Source organism: Tenrec ecaudatus, chromosome 14, assembly GCF_050624435.1.
Source record: "Tenrec ecaudatus isolate mTenEca1 chromosome 14, mTenEca1.hap1, whole genome shotgun sequence".
In the NCBI taxonomy this organism is placed as follows: Eukaryota; Metazoa; Chordata; class Mammalia; order Afrosoricida; family Tenrecidae; genus Tenrec; species Tenrec ecaudatus.
In genome coordinates, this window is record NC_134543.1 from 75,882,199 (window position 1) to 75,906,945 (window position 24,747).

The following is a 24,747-nucleotide window of genomic DNA, read 5'->3' on the forward strand; positions in this document are numbered from 1 at the left end:
CAAAGTAGGAAAATGATGAACAGATTTCCAAGTTCTCATAGAATCCAGCCTTTGAGCCACTGAAGCTAGATGAATCCCCAATACTATTAGCTAAGGTCATCTTTAAACCTTAAATTAAAAAGAGTCCCTGAAGCTTTATTAAAATCAAATAGTAGTGTAACTTAACTATAGAGATTTATGCTCATAATTTGAGCATTCTGTTCTTTGATGATCTATACAGGATCCAATTGGCAACAGCAACTTGAAATATTAGGTAGAGACCTTAGGGGGAAATAACTTTATGTTAATGAGAAAGGTACAACGCAAGAAACAAAATGAGGATGGTTGCATAACTCAAAGAATGAACTCAATGTCATTGAATTGTATACATAGAAACTTGGATTGCTATGTGTGTTTGCTGTATCTATTCTCAACAACAGCAAATAAAATATTTTTAAAATAAGCAAACAAAAAAAACTACTAAAAAAAGGTTGACCAAAGATTACTATGGGTGAAGGAGGAAGAGTTTTTGCTTAGTGGACATTGAGCTTTTGTTAATGGTGGTGGAATAATTTGGAAAAGGAAATCAATAGTGGTTGCACTACATGAAGAATATAATCAATGCCACTGAATTATACATGTAGAAGTTGTAGAACTGGAAAATACTTCGTTGGGTGTATTTTGCCACAATTAAAAAATAACGAGAACAATGAAGAACTGATTGTGGTAATGAATGTACAACTCTTCTTGATACGACTGAACCACTGAACTATATGATATGTGGATGAAGTCCCAATAAAACTGTTTTGAAGAAGGAGAAACCAGGACAAATTTTAAAAATGAGTCAAATTAGAAAACAAATGATAATATATTAAGTTTTAATCTAACTATGTCTGCAGTACTCCACTTTCCAATGCACTGTCGGAGGGAAAGACTATTCTTATCCCTGGTCAAGAGTTCAAGGAAGTTATTCAGTGGGGGCTTAATCCTAGTGGGGACTGTGCAAGTAGATTTTGGGCTTTCACTGTCATCCACAGCCTTCTGCAAACTGGGTGCTCAGATTGTGAGCTCTGATGTAACTACCTCCTCCGATCAAGTATTTTGTTATTTACAATTTTTGGATCACACAGGCAGGTGTGCTCCTTCCATGTGCACCCAGTTGACATCTCACTTAAATGGCGTTTTGTTTTACAAAAAGCCTTTAAGACTGCAGACATATTCTTGCTGATCATCACCCAATTTCCTGATTTTTTTCACCACACTTTGCTAAAACACTCATGACTTAAGTGATCACTTCATGAGGGCAAGTGCTGAGCAGGGCCACATCACAAGAACGAATTGTTCTTAGACTAGGGTTTACAATTAGATGAAAACTCAAAATCCATTTATGTATCTATGGTTCACATATGTCCCTGGTCCACTGTAGAGACAGCATTGTCAGCTTCTTGAGAAATAATACAAATAACTGCTATGGGACTTTTGGTAATTCTAATAATAATATCATTAGTTTAGCCATTGAGGTAGGATTTAAAATACTATTGAGATAGGAATAATAAGTACATTTAGAAAGAGTTGTGTGTTTTTGAAGATTTTTTTTATAGTTTCCAGTAAGATTTTTTAAATGTAGGAAAAAAGCTGACCTTGGAGTATAGTAATTGATCATTAAGGCTCTGTAAAAGAAACTTTTAAAAATCGCAAATAAAGACATATCTTCCCCCCAAAGTGTGTATCTTCCCTAAAATTGTCCCCAGTTAAAGTTTCTGCCTAAGGTTTCACAAGAGCGTGCTGTGGCCCTGCTGTGGCAGGTTCTCTGTGACGGTTCAGTTACAGTAGGAATAGATAAAATATATGCTTGTTGTGAGTTCACTGTGCAGCCTTAACAGTAGAGCATGACCTTTTCTTAATTTTTTAAATAAGATTACAAGATGGTCATGGAGTTTGTGCATTTCCTTATTATTCGAAATGTTATCCTGGTCTGAAACATTATTCTACTGGGGGCCTAATAGTATAAAATCTTTTTTACCTCAACATTCTTTACACATTCCCAGAGATAACCATGCCCAAATAATGCCGGGGATTTAACTCCTGAGTCATCTCTCAAAGGCTGGGTGAGGAAGTGGACAGAGGCCCAGTCAGAAGAAAATATTTTGGTAGTAGCATGTTGTATATAAAAAAAAATCAAACTCATTGCCATCAAATTAATTTCTGGATCATAGTGATCTTCTCCATTAGGCTTCCAATGCTGTAAATCTTTACATAAGCATCTTTCTCCCAGGGAACTGCTGGTGGGTTTGAACTCCCAGCCTCATAGTAGGCAGGCTACTGTATACATACTAAACCTAGAGAATTCCTTTGTCAACAAGGGAAGATGCTGCCATTACTGACCAAAAGAGTTAAAATGTTAGCTCTAGATTCTGTCCATTTAACATTTACATGATACCCCCATAACATTAATTAGCTAATGTGTCAAAACAAAAACTATAACTGAAACTATGGCATCATTTATTTATTTTTTATTACCCATAGAACTGCCATGGGACTAGGAAATATAGCATGAAAGACATAGTTTAGAATTTTGTTTCAAATCAATAATTATCAGTTATTAAAGCTAATAAAGACAGTCCTACCTTGTCCTGTAGGGTCACTATGATTCATCATCGACTTGGTGGCAGTGAGTTGGGTTTTCTGAGTTGAGAGTTCAGAAGGAGCCTTGGTGGTACTTGTCGACAAGTGCAGCACTGTAGTAGTGTCAAGGTTCAAATCCACCAGCTGCTCTGCAGGAGAAAAATGAGGCTATATGTTCCTATAAAGACTTACAGACTCAGAAGCCCTAGATAGGGTGGCTTTGCATCCAAATGGACTTGGTGGTCTTTTAAAATTATTAATTTATTTGTTTAAAGCTACTTCTAGTTTATTCTCAAAATTCTCAAGCATGATTTGGTTAGCTTAGATTTAAAATACAATAAGCTCATCTCCTCCAAATAATAAAACTTTTTATTATCTTATGTGTATAATATGCCTTCAGCCCAAACGGATTTATTATAGATCAGCAATTCTTTGTCAACATTCAAAGGATTTAAAAACCTGAAAGCCTGCCATGATTTATTTAGTGCCCAAACCAAACCCTACCTATATTCAAGTTGCAACACTTGACTTAAATCGACATAAAGAAGTTTATGAATTTATCCATGTTGATATATTTGCTACAACATGTTAAATATACATTAATGTGTTGGATTTACATAATGTATCAAGTGTCACCCTGCTTGCTGTTGTGTGCCTTCCTGCCAAATCTGACTTAACTGATTTAACAGAGTAGAACTGTCCTGTGGAAATGTAGGCGAAGAGCACGGGGTCTTCTCTCCCAGAGCTGTGGGTGGAGTTCAACTGCTGAGCTTGCTTTTCAATTTGCATCTAAGCCCTTAACCACTGTGCCGCCCAAGCTCATTGCTATCCAGTGGATTCTAACTCATAGTGATCTCAGAGAGGGTTGCTGAGGCTGTAATCTTTATCTGAACACATAGTTTTATCTTTCTCTCCAGGCTCAACTGGGGGGATGGGGGAAGCAGCCAAACTGGATTACCTGACAGTGCCTTTATAATGGGGTTGTTTATATATGTATATAGAGAGCAAATATATGGTATTGATTTCTAAATGGCCAAAACATTTCAATTGCCAGATACATATGAAATTGTTGCTCTGTATCTTCCGTGGAAGTAATATTAGTATTTATTCGGTCAAGAATGTTCTCAGCAGCAATATTTGGTCCTTATGGCCCCATCCTATTGCCGTGTGATATTTGCTGGCTTGTTTGTCTGCTCTAATAACCCTGCTACCACCACCCTCTAGCAGTCCTCGGTGCATCTCTCCACCTCAGAGCCACCCTGGATGTACCACTCTACTATTCCTGCCTAGTAATGGAGGCTCCTGGCAAGTCTCAAAGCAACCCTTTGGCTTCCTCTTCTCCTAATCTACCTCCTTACAAACTCATAATTTACTTTATTAGTCATTTTTCCCACAATCATGACAATCAAGCTCTGTAGTTTTAAGATAATTTGTTCCTCATAAAATGGGAAACTACAACACATTTGTAAAGTGGAGGGGCAGCAAGAAAGAGGAAGACCCTCTGGGAGATGGATCGACACCATGGCTGCAACAGTGGGCTCAGGCAGGAGAACAATTGTGGGGATGGCAGAGGACCGAGTAGTGTTTCATTCTACTGTGCATAGCATCGTCCTGGGTTGGAATTGACTCATTGAAAACTAACAACAACAACAACACAATTTAAGAGTAACTTTTATCTCAATGTACTTTAAGTACATTGTGGGCATGTGGATGGTACACATGATGAAGTATTTAGCCTCTAATTGACATGTTAAGAGTCTTGAGTCCAACCAGAAGAACCTTTGAAATATGCTCGGGTAATGTACTCCTGAAAGGTGACCTCCAGTAAAACCCCTAGAGAGCGTGGGACTACTCTGAAACCTAGGGGGCTGCGGTGTGTTGAAAGTACCAGGACTGGGCTGGGTTATGTTTAAGATGCCACAAAAGGTCAAACAGCTTTCTTTCTTCTCGAAAGACCTCTCTTCAAAAACAATTCAATGATCAGATGACCTGATTCCAAGATCGCTCAAGTTAATTTTTACACAACTTTTCTTAAGTGTCATTTAAAAAATTACATTGTGCTTACATTTTCTGAAATTTTTGCTTCCTCAATTTTTTCCTGATTAAAAACATAAATGGGATAATAGCGATGGTGAATGGCCTAAACATGTCTTCAAATTACATTCTAATATAAATCAGAAGCATAAGAAGTAACCAAAAATTAGAATATTACTCTCCTTTATTTTCTCCAAGAAGCCTTGGTAGTGTAGTGGTTATGCATTGGGCTTCGATCCACAAGGTCAGCAGTTCAAAACCACCAGCCAGGTATACAAGAGTATGCCAGGGCTTTTGCCTCCCTAAAGAGTTACAGTCTCAGAATCTCACAGGAGCAGTTCTACCCTTCCCCATAGGTTTACTATACGTTGGCATTGACTTGATAGCAGTGAGTTCATTTAAAAATTTTTAATTTTCTCCAATAAGTTGTTGAGTCATAAAGCTGTGAACACCTCTGAAATCCATGATTCTTCTTTGTTAACATTAGCAATCAGAGAAATAAATGTTGAGAATTCCAGAGAGACGGCCACTGTGAGCCAGAAATGTGATGGCAGTGAGAGTTTTTTTTAAGTGCTGATACCGCATGAGCCTTGAAGACTGATCTGCAAATACATCTAAATTAAGTAATTTCCAAAGTTAATGAGAAAGAGTAAATGGAATTTTTCTATGAACTCTTTGTACGATCAAAGTTCTTAGTTGAAAATAGGAGATTTTATTCTGGTGAATTTAAGCAGAAAAGAGACCCAAGTGAAGGAAGTGAAGGAAGGAGAGGTAGGGAAAGCATATCAGCTTCAGTAACAGGCTACAACCACACCCAGAACTAGCCTTAAGAGAAATCTGTCCCAACTTCTCTATAACACCACTGCTACAGTAGGAAAAAAGCTCAGTGGCTTAGTGTTATACACGGGCCTAACCACAAGATGAGTGGTTCAAATGCACAAGCTGCTTCTAGGTATAAAGATGAACCAGTCTCCTTCCATTAAAGTTTCAGAAATACAAAGGGGGAGTTCTACTCTGTCTTATAGGTCACTAACTTGGGACCTTTCTAAGGCCAGTGAGTCTAGTTTTTCAGGTACAGTAGGAAATACAAAACAAAGCAAAATTTGTCAAGCAGAAAATGTGTGAACATAATTTACTTCTGAATCACTGCTTTGCCTGAATGCTTCAGATTCATGGGACCGTGGCCACCCTAGCGACTAGAATTTCTACAATGTGTAGGCTTTTTGCTAATGGGATCAATGTTGAGAAGGTAAACTTTAGAAAGTGACAAATAGGGAGTTCAAAATATATTTGATAGGTAGATGGAAATGAAAGATTTCTATCTCAGCTTATAGTTTAGTTAACATACATCAATATGCATTCTTTTACCATACTTTAACTTACAAACAATACAGCAACCATAACATGCTCCAAATTAACATCCTGTAAATAATATTTATATTTGAAAGATCCTTACCCTTTTCCTAAAGGGAAGACCCAAATTCTCAGCATTTGCTTTATCTAACTCCGAGTCTGAGATTTGGCTGTTGACCTTTTCTCCTCTGGTTTATTCACAATTACATCTTGTTATTTTCTAACTTGTAGACAAAATATAATAACATTTGAAATGGCTTGGAACAGAAAACTATTAATTATGTCCATATACACTTGATCATCAAAAAAAAAAAAAAGAAATGTGGATGTCTATAGGTGTCCGCTTTTTTTGCCACTGGTCATAAGGCTGAAGTTGGTCTTTAAAGTTCTGTGTTTTCACTACACATTCCATGTTTGCCTTGCTGTAAGTCCACCTCTTAGATAGAGTTCTTAACCTCGTAGGGTGGCACAACTATTTTTAGTGAGTGGAACTTCTATAGACTTGCTTATAGAATCTCCTAATAACTTTGCCCCTGGACACGATTATATAAAGCTTGCTTGTACAAGGTTACACAGTTCCTCTCTATAGTTATTCCTGGTTCTTTCTGTGAAAAAGCAATGTGCTTTTCACCTGATTACAAGGCTCAATTATCCATATCTTTTTGTTTCATTGACAAAAAAAGGCCAAGTTTATGTACATTAACTTCTAAATGAATGGAATCATTTTTGTGTGCACTTGTGGAAGCATTGGTTGCTTTGGACTAACACTTGAACAGTAGAATTCTCTGTTTTAAGAACTGGAAGTATGGTTCCCAAACCCGTGAATCTCTGCTATAGGAGAAATGCAACCATTTTTTGGTTGTTGACTCAGAGCATAAAGTATCCTATAGGACAGTGCTTCAATCTAGCAGGGTACTGACTCTTAGCCGAAACTGTAAATAAATCTTTAGTAGTTTAATGCATCATTTTATATGACCTATGGGTTTTGAGTAATGAGATACTTTGTAACACTAGTGAAACTCATAAACTGGTTCCTTTGTTAAAAACAAATTAGTCTGGGTCCCCAAAATCTTTATGTGGTGTCTTGTGATTAGATGAACAAAACATTCAATGAGTTTAGAGATGGGCTCCTGGCAGAAACATGGTAGGCTGGGAAGTCAAATCCAATGCAGAAAACGTCTCTGTTCTAGTGAGTAGAAATCAGTGCTTCCCTAAAATAAAACTTGTCTATGTCTATTATTGACTGCCCTTCCCATCCCATCATCTTAATTTATCAGGGGCTCAAAGTTGGTCGTTTTGCCAAGTCAGGTACACAGAAGAGGCATTATCAGGATCAGCTAATGGTACAAGCATAGCCACATCATTGAGGACATAAATAACCTCCACTATGGCCACTTGTATCGGGGGATCCTTTATTCACATCTCCAAAACTTGACCCCTTAATTAGTGAACACCTCCTTCGCATTCAAGACTTTTAAATAAGTGCTCACATGTTCACAAGAGACACATATTAAAACAATTTTAATAATGTGGATTTATTCTGATAGGTCCACCTACTTCCATAATCCCCAACCTTTTTTGCCAACTATCTTCAAATCCTGCTCTGTACTAGTTCTTAAAAAGCTTCCCAAAACAGCTAGACAATGTTCATGAACCAATGAATCTATGTAGATCCTAAGTCAGGCTATCTCCCCTTTCAGGAACGTGAGCCACATGATGCATCACTGACATTTCGCCCATTTGGAAAGTGTACCTTTTACTCTGTCCTTCAAATAACTTTTGAGTAGTAAGAGTGCACTCCTCTCTGGTGCCAATACTTTTTACAAAGTCAAGCTATACCATGCAATCTTTATTCTCCCCAGTCAAAGGCCAAAGGGATTTTCTCATGATGCCATACGTAGAGATCAAGAGAAAAAGAACAGGCAAATAGAGTAGTTTCCATATGGCCATTAAATTACCTGTACTTGTGTCATTATTACTGTCGCCTGCCATTGAGTCAGCTTCCATCTCATATCACTATGAGCAATGAGAAAACGCTGCCTGTTTCTGGAGCCCCCTCACAATTGGTTGGGACCCTGACGATCGTGATGCATAGGTTTTCATTGGCTTGTTTTTAGAGGCACATCACTAGACTAGTCAGTCTAGAGACTGCACAGAAACCTGGTCAGTGCCATACTTGGTCAGTGCAAGCTCCCATTAACAATGAAGTTGTGGCTGGGTGGTAGTTAAATATTATTCTCTTGTCAATTTGGGAGGATTATGAGTATAGGGGTGGAGTCTAGCTTGTCAATCATTGCATAGCTAATGAGGTCTCTGTGTGGGCATGGCCTTCCCCTGAGGATTCTGGGAACTCCTGTATTTCCTCCTTGGTGGTGGGAGACACTCTCGGCTCACTCCCTGAGAGATGCTCTACTGACAAGGCACATGGCACTACACTGATAGACTCCTTACCCTGGGAACTGAAGGAGCCACATGGAGACCCTGCCAGTCCTGAGATGCCTCCACCACCACTGGATCCACAAGACTTCCAATGCACTGGCCTGTGATCTTCCTACATTCTGTGTCATTGCATGCTTTTTGTGAGTCTTAAGAGGACTTTATAGATTGGTATCAGACATATGGGCTAATATTAGACTTATGGATTTAATCTGGACTGGGCTGGGATGTTTTCTCAATATCCAACTACTCTTGTATGTAAAGCTCTTCCTATACACAGATTAGTCTCCATGAACTTGTTTCTCTAATCTACCCAGACTAACACAGGCTGTACATGAGATATGTTGGTTAGGAATATAGGCTGGATCTTTGACCAGGAAGGCAAGAATTCTATTACTGAATTATCAATGTAGCTATAGCTTACTTTGAAGAGGGAGTGCTCCAGAATTAGTAAATTGGAATTTTATATAGCAACCATGAGTATAGCAGTTAGCATGGTCAAGAGGGAGAAACAAGTGGCAATATTAATTGCTCAAATAAATACACCCAATATAGATTAGTAGGTGTAACTAAAGTTGCCACATACTAAAGCACTGTAATTTCCCAAGAACTATCTGCACAGGCCAGAAGAGGGTTACAGGGATGTGAGAGAAATCATCATTACTGAATTTTTGGATCTTTAATGTGGTCACTATTCTATGCAATCTCTTCTAGAATGCAGCATTGCTTTTGATTAACTATTATCATTTAAGGACATAAAATATTCTAAAGATTTTACTTGGCTGTTTCTCCTTTAATGGCCCTTGTCCCAAAGGTTATATAGTTATATCATCCGGAGATTCTACCATGTGCTGAGGACGTCTATTCTGATAATAAACTCGAGAATTGAATGAGTTGAATCTAATATCCTGCAGCTGTAGCCACTCTTCTGGAGACTGCTTCTGGGCTAATAGAGCCACTTTGCCTACAAGCAATAAGTACCTGAGAGTATGGCCCTCTACTCAGAGGAAGGACCCCAGTAAAGGTTTGTGGGTTCAAGTAAATGAAACCTTGCCGCTCTTCCTTCCATGATCTGAATCCACAGAAACGCTGAAGCACAATTTATGCTGCACTGAGGTCTCTGGTGGGTCACACTGAGGCAAAGACTTTGCCTGAAATCCTAATTTACTTTGACTTCTTCCTCTTCCCTAAGATACCCAACCCTCTTAACTGGTTTCTCTTGAGGGCACTTCTTAAATACATCACTTTCACAGGAGTCCTTACTCCAGACTCTGGTTCAGAAGGAACCCAATCTGAGACAATGGTTTCATTGGGTTCTTTCTTTAAAAGTCCTTGCTATCATCAACTCTCCATGATGGGTTGACTCACGAAACCATGACATGGAGGCTCAATCCTAGGATCTGGTTTCTAGCTGAGTTGTGGTTCATGTGTTTGTCTTGTTATGTGTTGTTTCCAGATAAAATGAGACCTAAGTAGGTGTGCAACTGTTTTCAGCTCCATCATTAAGCAGCAAGACAAAGAAGGGTAGGTCAAACCATTGCTTATCACTAGCTGGGTGTGTTAGTCTGGGTACATTAGAGAAGCAAATCCACAGAAACTCATGTATAAGAGAGAGTTTTATATAACGGGTAAGTGCACATCAAGAAAACATCCCAACCAAGTGCTGCCCAAGCCCACAGTCCAACATTAACTCCTATGTTCGACACCAATCCACAAAAGCCTCCTCCATTTCACAAAACACACACTATGATGCCGATTGCAGGAGGAAAGCCAAATCAGTGAATGTGTAAGCATCTCAGTGCTGGCAGGGGTCTCCACACGGCTGCTCCAGCACCCAGGGCTGCATCGGGGTAGGTCCATGTGGCTACTCCTCAGGGATGTCTTGCAGGAAGTGAGCCTTGCCAGTTGAAGCAAGGAACTGGCTAAGGCAACTGCACCCTGGTGCGACCATCACAAAGCAAGAGACCCGAGAACTAGAAAGGTGAAGCTCACCGAACCATTTATCCCTCTGCCCTTCATTAACCCCACATGTGTTCATCGGCCAGGTTAGCACAATAAACTAGCTACTTCACTGGGCCAACTGCTGTGAATGAGCCTTCTTTTTTTAGTGGCCGCATCTCTCACCTTTGATTGTGATTGGCAGTGGATAGATGATGCGTACTTTTCAAAGGCATTTGGGGCTATTTGATTTCTATCGCACATTTCCCCCTTTCTGTATTCATATGTAAAACTATTGAACAATATAATTGTCTTTCATGCATTCTGGTTAGACCCAAGGAGCCCTGGTGAGGCAATGGTTAAGTCCCTGGCTGCTAACCAGAAAGTTGGCCCTCAAACCTCTGTGGAAGAAAGAGGTGACAGCCACCCACAGAACTTGTGTCCCAACATCTCCAAAACGTCAATACCTGCTGTGGGAAAGAGGGAAGAGGGTGGCATAGTGATACACACTCGACTGCTAACGAAAGAGTCAGTAGCTTGAGTGCACACATGTCTTCCAAAAAGATTTACAGCCATGGCAACCTGATGAGGGTAATTCTACCCTGTTCTTCCTGCAGGGTTGCTATGAGTGGGAATCAGTTCAACGCCAATGCAGTTGTAGTTTGAATGTAAAAGTTTACCACAAATTCATGCTGATTGTTTCCCCCTTAATGTGGCTAACTATTGCAATCTTTGTCTTCTTGGGTGGGACCTAGGACGCTAGTTATGGTTCCACGGCATTAATTGGTGTCAGAAAGAGTGAGGAAAATGATAGCATTTTGCAAATGAGTTATCTCGTGCAAGATGTTTATACAATTTTTAAGGAAGGCAAAACAGCTTTTTCAAGTGCTGAGGATAATGCTGTTTCTCCTAGTAAGAGCTGTTCAGTGGATTGGTGTATTCGAGTGCTCAAAACCTGTGAGTTTTTAGATTTTTCCCAATTTGTTCCAATTGCAATTCCACTCATATACTTTACCTTTCATTAAGAGACATGGTACCATTTGAATTCATCTGACGTCATTCAGAAACCACAGGATTAGACTGTGCATTTACTTTTCCATTTCATCAGCCCTGCGGAAATGAGAGTGACTTTTGGGTAATCATTTTATCGCCCTGGTTTGACTGTCTAGAGCTGAGAATTTTAAACTTTTGCCTAGTCATTTCCTTGTGTTCAAAGCTCCGGCACATTTAGAAGCAGTCAGCTCCCCCTCTAGAACCTGGCATCCTTCATTTACACTACATGGTTTTGAGGCAGCAAGCATGCACTCGTCTGAAGTGATTTTATTTTCAATTATTTGAGACCGTAGGTGGTAAAGTGAGCAACTATTTCATCACAGAAAGCCATGGATGCCAGGTCTCTTTTCCTTAATACCAACTGGATCCCTAGAGCTTTCCAACTAACTGCCGATCAATGAGCCCTGGATCCACATTTCCAAAGAGGTTACTGAAAAGTCTTCTAAAAATCATTCAATTGCTAAGGTTCTTTGGTGCAAACAACTGCATTCATCTGCCTAGTTTAACCAGAAACACCATGCACTGTAGGGTAAGCCTTGGGCTGAAACTGGAAAAGTGGTAGTCCAAACCCACCAGGTGTTCTGATGAATAACGAGAAGGTTGTCTGTTCTATTAAGGATTTATTGTCTCAACAACCCTTAATAGTGTTGTTACGGGTTGGGATTGACTCAATAGCCAGAGGTATACATAGATTTTATATACTTATAGGAAGGTCTGGGAGAAGAGACAGAGTAAGCTCATCAAAACACTCATAGTCATACCACAAAACTGAATTAGTCACTTAATTGCTACATCTATTGTCAACCTCAGAACTGCTTCAAACGCAGTTGCTAAGGAGATTAGTAGAAATGGTTCCTGACCTGGACCTGTCAACTTGAACACAATGCATGTAGGGCAATATGGCTTTTAGATTCTGTCTTTGGGAAACAGGATTCTTCTTGTGGGAAATATTCAAGTGCAGACAGGTATGTAAAATATATCGTGGTACCAGAAATGAAAAATGTATGCTATACACAATTACTATTTTAAAGTATCTTCATAACATTTATGAAAAAATTCAATAATTTGGCTTGTTTTACAGTCTCATATATTTATAATACAGATATGGTTCTTAGATGATAATATATTCTGCAAGGTAGCTATGACCACAGTTTTATAAAGAACAGCTAGCTTCCAGATCAGTACCATAAACAAAAGTCCCATATAAAGAATCTACAAATGTTACTGGCATTCAGATAGAATATTCTTACCCTTCAGAGTTTATTTTCAATAGAAATAAAAACTCAGGTAGAAATTAAATCTCTAAATTAGTCATTATTATTTTCAACCTGTTTGTTAAGATATAACTAGATAATGTGTGCATTTTCTGAGTGTGGTTCATTTAATTGTATTTATAGGGATATCCCTACATTATTAGAAAGTCTGGCTAGCATATATATAATACATATTCAAATGCCATGTATATGAATGTATGTCTATATACATATACATTCATACTGCTGCAATGCAGTAAATCAGTTAACATGGGTCTTTTAGCCAAAGCCTTTGCTACTCCCACCAAAAGGCCTTCATTTTCCTCATAGGTCTGGATATGAAGGTGGCGGCGGGGGGGGGGGGGGATATATTGATTGGATTATATGATTCAGCTGTGAGTACTTGTTAACTGGGTTAATTTTGATTGCCATCCTATTGATCGTATAATCGGCCATCTCAGAAGCAGAGAAGGATGTTTTTTTGTTGTTGTTGTTGTTGTTGTTGTTGTTGTTTTTACTAGCAAGAGAGTAGAGCCAGGAATGGAGCTTGTCCTCCAGACTCAGATCCTCAAGTGTTGAAACTCCTTGATCCAGGAGACAACATTGACACTAGACAAATAGCAAGGTCCCAGAAGCCTCAGAATCAAGAACCAGAGCATGAGGCAAAGCGGTGACTTACTATCTCATAGACTAAGTAAGGCTGGTTGCTTTGGGGCAGGAGGAAGACTGGGGAGTACCAAAAATCTGGGCACTTCATTAGTGGAGTTGGGTTTGCTGACCCCACAAAACTGAAGCTGAGTGCCTTTGAGTCAAAGATTATAGCAGAGTAGCATGCCCTTTGGGCAATTACTGGCAGCCCTGAAAGAGTTTTGTAACATTGCCCTAATAGGGCAGAGGCAAGGCCAAGAGGCTGAAGGCCCGAGAAAGATCCACTGTAGGCACAGCAGAAAAGAAACAACCCTGACTGAACAACTGTATCCTGAGCATTTCTCACCCAGATTGTAACCTGTTAACTTCCCTAATAAGTCCCATAATTGTGAGCGCCATCTGTGAGTTCTGTGTGGTCATTGCAATGAATTAACAAACCCAACCACACAAGTAGAGTGCAATGAAAGAGGCAGTTAATGTTAGAATAGGATAAAAATACATGGAGGGTAGAGGGATATCTGCTTTGTAGAGAGGGAGGAGATCATATGTGGCTCTTGTAGCATTTTACACACACACACACACACACACACTATATGTATAACATCTAGATCTGTCTACATATATTCTCCATAAATGAAGGCATTGGACATTTTAAAAAGTTGAAGTATTTGATAGAATGAATGTCCTCCTGGGAGTCATTTGCAATGAATGAATGAATGCTAGGATATGGAGTAAAAATTACCCAGCTCCCTCAGACCAATTGGAATCAGTTTTAATTACCTCAAGTCATAAATTACTTGATAGTTGTGCCAGATTGCAGAATATGGTCACACATTCCATCCAAAAATATGCTAGGGATCTTCAAGAAGTTTGTGGGAAAATGTGATTAAAAGATAATACATTTTCCCCACAAACTTTTGAGGTTCCCACTTATTTCTTCATTCCCTTCAATCTCGACTGATTTTGTAACTGACTGTGACCAATAGAATATGACAGTGTGACAAAAGTAACACATGCAACTTTCAAGTCAAGGTCCCAATAGGCTTTTCAGCTGCTGAGATCTTGGACCCCTGACTACCTCTGTGTTGGGAAGGAAGGTGTCCAGGATGAAAAGTCATTTGCAGAGTGAGTCCCAGTCACCCTAGCTATCCCAGACTTCTCAGTTGAGAACGCACCTATTGAGGGGAGGAAAACACCTTTGATGATCCAGTACCAACTGAAGAAAATAAACTTATACCCAAACTCTTATCTCAAAATGTACTTCTAAGAGAACCCACATTAGCTCCCATTTAAGAGTTCCTTCTCCCTCACATGCCAATTCTAACCTAAACTCAAATTCTTTCACTGTTACCGTACTTCTAAATCTCTTGAATCTTTCACATTTCTTTTACTGTCACATGTTTTTTTTGTATTTGAGGTGAGTTTTTTTGTAAACAGCATATTGTTAGATCTTGGTTTTTGTTTAGTTTGCTTTAACTTTTGTTCAGTCTGTCAATTTCTCACTGTTCATTGGTGTATTTCAACTATTAATATTTAATGCAAGTACTGATGTATCTGAGCTTAAGTTTCTTCAATAATGAAAATTTGTCATAATATTTCCTTCTCTGAGGCCGCCTTATTTAATAAGTGCAACGCTAACAGAAATACTACAATTGGGTGACTTAAAAAACAGAAATGTAATTTTTCCTTACAGTATTGGAAGCTAAAAGACCAAATCAAGATCGCAACCATGTTGATTTCTTCCTTGTTGGTAGCTCCAGGCACCCCTTGTTTCCTTGGCATATAAAGGACAGTAAAAGGTGTAGGTCTTCCCCTGTATTTATACTGGTGCTTTGATAATGCAGAGTGATGAGGTTTAGGACCCACCTACACATCGCTTCATTAACATGAAAAAAGAAACATCCTATCTCCAAGCATCATACTTTAAGGTACTAGGGTCAGGAATTCAAAACATTGGTGATGGTGTTAGGGGATGGAAGGGGAATCAGAAGGGCAGGTCTATAATAGGAGACATCAACCAGTAATAGTGGCTTTGGATGAGAACTCCCCTGCCATTCAATTTGTTTCTTTCCTTATAGGTCAATGTCCTTTCTCTCTAGCTGCTTTCAAGATATTTTCTTTAATGGTGGCTCTCTGAAGTTTGGTTATGTTGTGTCTTTCTGTGGAATTTTTTGGAATGTGCTTTGCTCTGTTATAAAAACTTGGAGGTTTGCACAGTTTTGAAATTTTTAGATACATATCTATCTAAATTAGGGGAATGGTTGGTCAAGATTTCTCTGAACTCCTGTTAAGCTTCTTCTCCTTTTATTGTGCCATTCAGGTTTCATGAGTGTTAGATCATTGTTGTAAACTAATTTCCCTATTTTATTCAGATTGCACAATGTCTATTATTCTATCTTTAAATTCACTTATTCTTTCCTGTGCCCTCTCCACTCTTTCATTTTTAAGCACATCCAGTGAATGACATTTTTACTTATTTTTATTGTTGTTACCTATATATGTCAACAACCAAATTAATCTTTATATTGATAAATATAAATCCTAATAAGAATTTATTTTTGCCTGAAGCTTTCTATTTCTTTTTTGAGTAGGTCTATTTCCTCATATGTTTTAAGCATTTTTATAATTATTCAAAAAAGTATTTTTATAGTAGCTGAGACAGAATCTTAGATAATTTCAACACCTGTGTGCTTTTCCCCCCTGTTTAGAGTCCTTTCTTATTAACATGAAGTTTTTCAGGGATCTTCATATGCCAGCGGTTTTCTATTATAGCCTACACATTTTTGGTTGTTATAATACTCTGCGTTTTCTTTCACACTTCTGTTTTAACAGGTCTCCTCTGAAAACTTCCCCTTGAAGAGGAAGGAAGTTCCCACCTCATTAGTACTAAATGGAAGTAAAAGTTGACTTCGTCCCTCAGTCCGCATTGTCACTTTGTGGGTGAAGGGTACTCCTGGTCAGCTGTGGAAGTTCAGAGAACCCCCCCCACCCCCACCCCGGCCTCTCTGACATTCCTCTGCCAAGTGAGGAAGAGAAGCCTCCTTCTTGCCAAGTTGTGGGGTAGGAGTTCATGTTCTCAGTATATTATTTTTAAGTGTCAATTAGTCGGTTTTGACCCATCATTAACCTATAAACAACAGAGCCAAGCGTTGCTAGATTCCGTGTCATCCTCATAATGATTGTTATGGTTGAGCCCATTGGTGGGGCTACTGCATCGATCCATCTCCTGGATGTTCTTCCTCCTTTTCCTGACCCTGTATTTTACCAAGCATGGTACCCTTCCCCCACAGCATGTCCCTCCCAATAACATGTCCAAAGTACATGAGACAAAGTCTTTCTAGTCTAGCATCAAAGGAGTCTTCTAGCTGTACATTTTCTAAGACAAACGTGTTTCATCTTCTGGCAGTCCATAGTATGTTCAATATTATCAACATTGCAATTCAAGTGCATCAGTTCTTCTTTGGTCTTCCCTATTCACTGTCCAACTTTCACATGCACACGAGGCAACTGAAAGTACCTCGGCTTGAGTCAGGAGCGCCTTATCCTTCAAAATAACATTCTTATTTTTCAATGGTTTGAAGAGGTCTTATGCAGCAAAATTGCCCAATGCAATAAGTAATATAATTTCTGGATTGCTGGTTTAACACATGCTCTCTACAAATAGGAATGTAATTAAGGTTCCCAATTTGGCTCCTTTGTTTTTTATACCACTTCAATGGTGGGGAAGTGGGTGTTAGGAGTGGGTGGGACCTTATAATGGGGTGAAAGTCTTTGCTGGTAGCTGTTGGACAGTATATTCCCCTATAGCATTAGGCTGGGTTCCTATGCATCATAAATAACTTTGATCGCACCCAATAACAACAGGGAATGATTGATTCAAAGTTTTCTGTCTGACTGGGCTATTCCTTCCTGGTACTTTAGTTAGGAAAAGCAGGATTTGGAGACTTTATATTTATAACTGTTCTTGTCTCTGTGTTTCAGTCTTTTTAAGCGCTTGGGACAGGATAGATGAAGTAACAAGAAACAAACAAACAAAAAAAACCAACCTTACTTTAATGTTTTAGTTTTATTTTCAATGTCTACAATTTACCTATATTCATCTCTAAGGTCCTGTAGTATGTTTATCTCTGTTTCATACTAAGGGGTTTCAAAACACTCATAGAAAATTTTACTGAAAAACAATGGAATTTTTACGTAAACTTGTTGATGTTCCTTCATATATATCCAAAATATTACAGTTATATTAATAGGAGGAATAAGGAGAAGCACATCTACTCTAAATGATCCAGAATCAAAAACCCTTCAGATGCTCCCTTAAATTTGAATTTTTTGTACATGCTTTGTGAGTTAGTTAAAGTTTATTGTGCCCACCTGGCTGATAAACACATGTGGGGTTAATTGAAGAGCAGAGGGATAAATGGCTCGGTCAGCCTCACCTTTCTAGTTCTCGAGTCTCTTGCTTTGTGATGGTCGCACCAGGGTACAGCTGCCTTAGTCAGTTCCCTGCTTCAGCTGGGAATGCTCACTTCCTGCAAGACATCCCCAAGGAGAAGCCACATAGACCTACTCCGATGCAGCCTTGGGTGCTGGAGCAGCCGTGTGGAGACCCCTTCCAGTGCTTAGATGCTTACACGTTCACTGACTCAGCTTTCCTGCTGAAGTTGGTGTCATAGTGTGTGTTTTGTGAGATGGAGGAGGACTTTATGGATTGGTGTTGGACATATGGGCTAATGTTGGACTTGCGGGTTTGGGCAGCACTGGGTTGGGATGTTTTCTTGATGTGACTTAACCTTTATAAAGAACTTGCTCTTATACATGAGTTTCTGTGGATTTGTTTCTCTAAAGTACCAGACTAATACAGTTTGAAATGCTAAAACCCAACTCACTGCCATCAAGTTAAGTGTGACTCAAAGTGACATTATAGGGCAGGTTGACACTGCCCAATGAGTTTCTGAAAGCAAAACTCTTTATGGAGGGAGAATGTTCTGGCTTTCTTCTGAGGAGTAGCTGTTGGTTCCAAATTGCTGCCTTTGCAAGGCATAGCCCACTGAGTAACCACTATGTTACTAGGGCTCCTGTATTTTACACCAGCCATGAAAATATTAATATAATCATACATTTACTAAAATAAAAACAAGCGCATATTTTAGTGAAGTGAAATTACTTGTGATGGCTCTTCTAAAAAAAACTTGAATGGGAACATGTAAATATGATATAAAGGGTCCTAACTAGGAGATTGGTCAGGTTTGCCATTCTGTTGGCTGTAAAATTGCGCCATCTCTGGAGCAGGAACCCAGCAGTCCCATGGTCATCAAAAAAGAAGAGTCGACAACAGAACATGGGCAAGACCCTGGCCTGAAATGGTGGGAGCAGCAGACTCTACCAATTTTTTGGAAATATTTAAAGCCAAGACATTGTTTCCTTCATTCAATAATTTAGTGAATGGTCTATGCTGATTAGTATGCTGAATGTAATATAATGATCTTCCATGAAGTGATCTGGTGTAACCAACAACTAATTGTAGCAGAGTTTCCTTGAGAGTGTTGTCTGCCTCCAGAACACAAGTGGACAGTCTCATGGAGCTCACTCTTACTCTCTGGTGACCCGACAAGCTGCTTATTGCCTGACCTAAAGGTCTTAGAACCTAAGCCTGAAAAAGTCTCAGTTTTGCATCCGGTCTCATTGTGAACCTCCAGGACCAGAACTGAGTGAGCTTCTCTCCTGAAATAAATCTCTCACTGGTTTTGCTCCTCTAGAGAACCCAAGCTATGATATTAAGACTGAAAAGTGAAACTGTGGTCTAAAAATAGATTGTTTTATTTTAATATCATTTTATAAGGTGTTGAAAAATCAGTTTTAAGATAACCTTTATTCCCTCTAAGAGTCCTGGTGGTGTTGTGGGTTACATATTGGGTTTCTAAACACAAGGTCAGCTGTTCAAACCTCCAGTGGTCTCATGGGAGAATGATGATGTTTTCTGTCCCCATCAAGCTTGTCAGCCTTAGAATTCCCACGGGGCAGTTTCACCCTGCCCTACGGGGTTGCAATAAATTGGAACTGACTCGATAGCAATGAGTTTGGATTTTGGAGTTTCAGTCTCTGTCTTTGAAGTAAATCCTTGCAATTCTAAAAGTACTATGCTTTAGTACAAGATCTATTACAGTGACACATTCTAGTGAATTAAAACACATACTAGAAAAATAGATTTGGGAGAAAAATGAGAAGCATGAGAGCAAATTTCACTTGACAGTGATATTTTACCACGTTAGTTAATTTCTGCCATAATAAGATAAAATAAAATAGATACATATTCTATCATTTACTTTCCAAATATAGCATACATAACGGTTTTGATTTCTGACAACAGAGCTGATGTTCTGCTGAGGTGTCAAATTAGATTTGAATATTCTATTTTAAAAAAATCTACTAAATATCTTCCTAATTAAAAACATTTTAAAAAGATTTTGCCAGTTTAATGTATTTCATCTTTATGAAAATTTTGAAATACTTTACGTCTTTGAATGATTCTATTTTTAAAATCTCTAGATACTCACATAATCCTTATTAGTGGATTAAATCTGTCCTACAATGTATTAGCCTTAATTTATAATGTTGTTACTGTGTTGATAAATCTTTATTTTAACTTGTGAGCATATTTCCTGTGGTGATATTATTCCCGCAAGGAGAAGTGTGCTAACATAAAGACGGAAGGAAATTAAATACTCAATCATAGGGGATCACTATTAATCCTTTCAAATTAAGTTTCTGAAGATTGATGACTTGGAAAAATTCCTTTATATAGTATGTTTAATAATCAGATTATAAAACAATATTTCCAATAAGATCCTGGCTGTGGCGAGGTGACGAGCCAGTCAGAGTGCAGTGTACCAATGATGAAACATACAATTTTCCTCTAGTTCTTAAATGCTTCCTCCCCCCACCCCCCACTATCATGATCTCAATTCTACCTTACATATCCGGCTGGACAGGAGGATATGCACTAGCACAGATAGGAACTGGAAATACAGGGAATCCAGGAGAGATGAACCCCTCAGGATCAGTGGTGACAGTGATGATATCGGGAGGGTGAGGGAGAAAGGGGGGAACAGATGACAAGGTCTACATATAACCTCCTCCCTAGAGGACAGACAGTGGAGAACTGGGTGAGGGAGACATCAGATGGTGTAAGATATGATAAAATAATAATTATTTATAAATTATCAAGGGTTCAGGGAGAGGGGGTAATGGGGAGGGAAAGGAAAAATGAGGACCTGATACCAAGGGCTCAAGTAGAATGCAGGTGCTTTAAGAATGATGATGGCAACATGCGTAAGAATATGCTGGATACAAATGACGTATGTACGAATTGTGAAAAGAGTTGCATGAGCCCTCAATAAAATGATTATATAAAAAAAGATGGGGCTGAGTTAACTGGGTACACTAATATAAATGGCATTTGACTGGAGCTGAACTACCTGAATTCAGTCAGTTGTGACATTAGCTATGTGCCTTTGGGCACATGGTGACATTAGCTATATCCCCTTATTTTTTCTGCATCTTGTTTGCTCTTAACCCTTTTAGTTGAGGGGTGAGACCTGTAACATGTGAAGACTCCTCCATGGGGGGCATGGGGAGGGAGGGGAAAAATGAGGAGCTGATACCAAGGACTCAAGTAGAGAGAAAATGTTTTGAGAATGATGATGGCAACAAATGGACAATTGTGTTTGACACAATGGATGGATGGATGGATTGTGATAAGAGTTGTATGAGCCCCCAATAAAATGATTGAAAAAAAAAAGATTCTACATACATTCACTTAGGAAAAAGGGAATGAAATTAATTACCCCTGGCTTAACAAATTACACATGATTTTTGGGTTTTGTTTCAACTTCTGTGTTTCCTAAAATTTCTACAAGTATGAATAATTTTTATAATCAGAATAACCATTAAAATCAGAAAAAGAACAATAAATGTTATTCCATCTGAGGCAATTGATATTTTGGGAAGTAGCTCATGAAATATGGTACACATTTTTAGGGGGCATTTTAAGTTCTAACCATTGCCTGATGCAGTACCAATTATGAGGAGTGTTATGGCCAGGTAATTATAAAAGTTTCCAATGTGTAAGATAAAAGCCCAAATTCTCCCACCTATAGGTACATGGTGACAACACTAAGAAAGTGCTGTAAGCTGATCAGGACAGAGGAGCGATCACGACAAACAAGTCATTCTGAGTTTGACTGACCCTCAGCCCAGACAGATCTTTCCACTCATGGATAGTGTCTGAGACTGAGCTCTCAGTTGAAGTGCAGATAAAGAGCTGCTTTGGGGTTGTTTGTTTTTTTTTGAGAAAATATAGCTCTCAGTACCTCAGAGTGTAGATCAAAGAATTTCCCACGGCTACTTAGAATAATTTTATATGAAAACTTGGTTTAAAACCAGACAGAGATAATTAAAAATCATATTGTTTTCCTTCCTTTGTTTTGGCTGTGAAGAAGCTTAAAACTAAATTTTACCCTTGGCTACAATCATATCAGTTCTTTACTTTATTTGGATGAAAAGATTTGTTGTCACTAAATTTGCCTTATTGTTTTCTGAAAAGGATGCAGAGGATAACATCATAAGTTAAGAACATAATGCATTATTTAATTTTAAAATACTTAAAATTCTATAAAAGAATGTAGAAATGACGATTGGCAAAGGAAAAAAGGTTTAAAAATCTTTCTCAATGATTTCAATTTATTTCTCCAAACAAGTATCAGTTTATATTTCAATGAGTCAAGTTTGTAAGTTCAGTTTCCAAAGTCAATATAGAGAAGTGGGAATGTGCTGAAATTAAAGAGGGAGAAAGAGAGAAGGCAAACATGTGCTGGGCGGTGAGGGGGGCGCTGCTGAGTCGACACAGCCATCAGCGCTGAAATCCCATTATGGGAGCTGAACTTCAACTTTGGCCTCCATGAGAACGGCTGGGGTACTCTAAAATGCCATTTTGCGTGAGAGTAAAAGTACATTATCCTTTTTAAAATGCCTTCTGAAGTAAGTCTAAAGTTCAACAGGTTTCCTTTTTATAGCTTATGAAGACTTTTCTTAGACACTCTGGAGGACTGAGTAAACAAAACCAAATACAGTTATAAATTTGTTGGAATGGAAGAGCCATTCCAACTGAGAGCACCTTGGTGGACACAGTAGAACTGGCCCCAAACTTTCCAAGACAGTCCATCTTTAGAGAAACAGGCTGCCACCCCCCTCTCCCACAGACCAGGGGAGAGTCTGAACCACAGACCTCTGTGTTAGCAGCTGCCTGCTTTAAGCACGGTGCCATCAGAAATCCTCATATTTATAAAAACTTGTATACAAGTAACTATTATGTAAATATACAAATATAGAAATCTCTATGTATTTAAAATGAATGAAAATCAGGACTTAATTAAATTAGGATTTATTCAAGAAGCGGGAGCCTAAGGTTTTAACTTTAACGCACATGATATCAAATGTGGAAAGTTCTACCCTGTCCCAGAGGGACGATCTGAGCTAGAATTGACTCAATGACAGTGAGCAAGTGAGAAAGTACAGAGAAGAAAGTGGTTGAAACAATATGTTTTTAAAGGAGTGCATGTTGCGGAAAAAGAGTTGTAAAGAAATGTAGCAATATAATTAGAGGGAATACACCTTCAATTCCATGTAAACGATCTTCTTTGGAGGAAACTTGGTGACACAATGGCTGCTAACTCACAGGCTGGGCGTTTTGAGCCCAGTGACTGCCTATCAGAGACAATGTAGCAGTCTGCTTCTGGACAGGTTTACAGATTTGGACTCCACATGGGGTACTTCGGCTCTGTCCCCTAAACTTGCTGTGTGTTAGAATCAATTTGTTGATGGCAGAGATTTTCTAACCTCAGTACATTTTATTTATTTAACATTTTATTAGGAGCTCTTACAGATATTATTACAATGCATAGTTCCATTAGATCAAACATAATTGTACAATTGCTGTCATCATTTTCATTATATTTTCTTTCTTCTTGAACTCTTTGATATTAGCTCCCCTTTATCCCCTTCCTTCTCCACCCTACCACCCCCATGGACTCTGAGGTTTTGTGCCAACCTGGCCGATAAACACATGTGGGGTTAATTGAAGGGCAGAGGGATAAATGGCTCGGTCAGCCTCGCCTTTCTAGTTCTCAAGTCTCTTGCTTTGTGATGGTCGCACCAGGGTGCACTTGCCTTAGCGAGGTCCCTGTTTCAGCTGGCAAGGCTCACTTCCTGCAAGATGTCCCCAAGGAGAAGCCACATGGACCTACCCCGATGCAGCCTTGGGTGCTGGAGCACCCGTGTGGAGACCCCTGCCAACACTGAGATGCTTACACATTCACTGACTCTGCTTTCCTCCTATAGTCGGCATCATTGTGTCTGTTTTGTGAGATGGAGGAGGACTTTGTGGATTGGTGTTGGACATATGAGTTAATGTTGGACTTGTGGGTTTGGGCAGCACTGGGTTGGGATGTTTTCTTGATGTGCACTTAACCTTTATACAAAACTTGCTCTTATACATGAGTTTCTGTGGATTTGTTTCTCTAATGTACCCAGACTAACACAGACACTTAATATATTATTTTTGCCATATCTTACATTATCCAATGTATCCACTCTCCTACAATTCTGTTGTTTGTTCCCCTCCAGTGTGGTTAAACATTCATGATTGCTACCAGTTCCCCCTTCCATTCTTCCCCACCCTTCTCTTCCCGTACCCTCAGGGAATTGCTATTCCCATTACTCTTTCTGAGGAATTTATCTATCTTGGATTTCGAACATCAAAAGATCTTGATTGTACAAGTGTACAAATGCAGGGGGAGGAAGTGTTAAAGAACTAGAGGAGAGTTATGCTTTTCCTCGGTGCTATACCACACTCTGGATACATCATCCCTTCTGTGAGGGACTGTCCAATTATCTGACAGGTGTGTTTTGGGTCTCCATTTTGTCCACGCTCCTCCTTCACTTCAATTTGATTATTTGTTTTTGAACTTCTGATACTGTTCCCATTGACACCTCAAGATCAATAGTCAGTACATTTTAAACATCATGCTATTGAACATTTTTCTAAGCCAAAAAATGTTCTTAAATCATTAAAAACTATTTTTGCTAGTTATGACACTAAGAAATAAGTGTGACAAAAACTTCCTTTAAATAAATTCATTTTCCAAATCAAGTATCTGAAACCAGATGCAAGGAATTTCAGTTAAACATAATTTTTTGAGGAAGAAATCCAAAAAATAACTTTAGATTGATTGTACCTATTTTGTTTTTCTCTATTAATGTTTATAATTCAATCTGGTTTTAAAATTTTAGTTACTGAATGTACCTTAATACTGCATATACTTCTATGTATTATATGTTCTAAAAAAGAATATATTAACATAGAATGTTATCA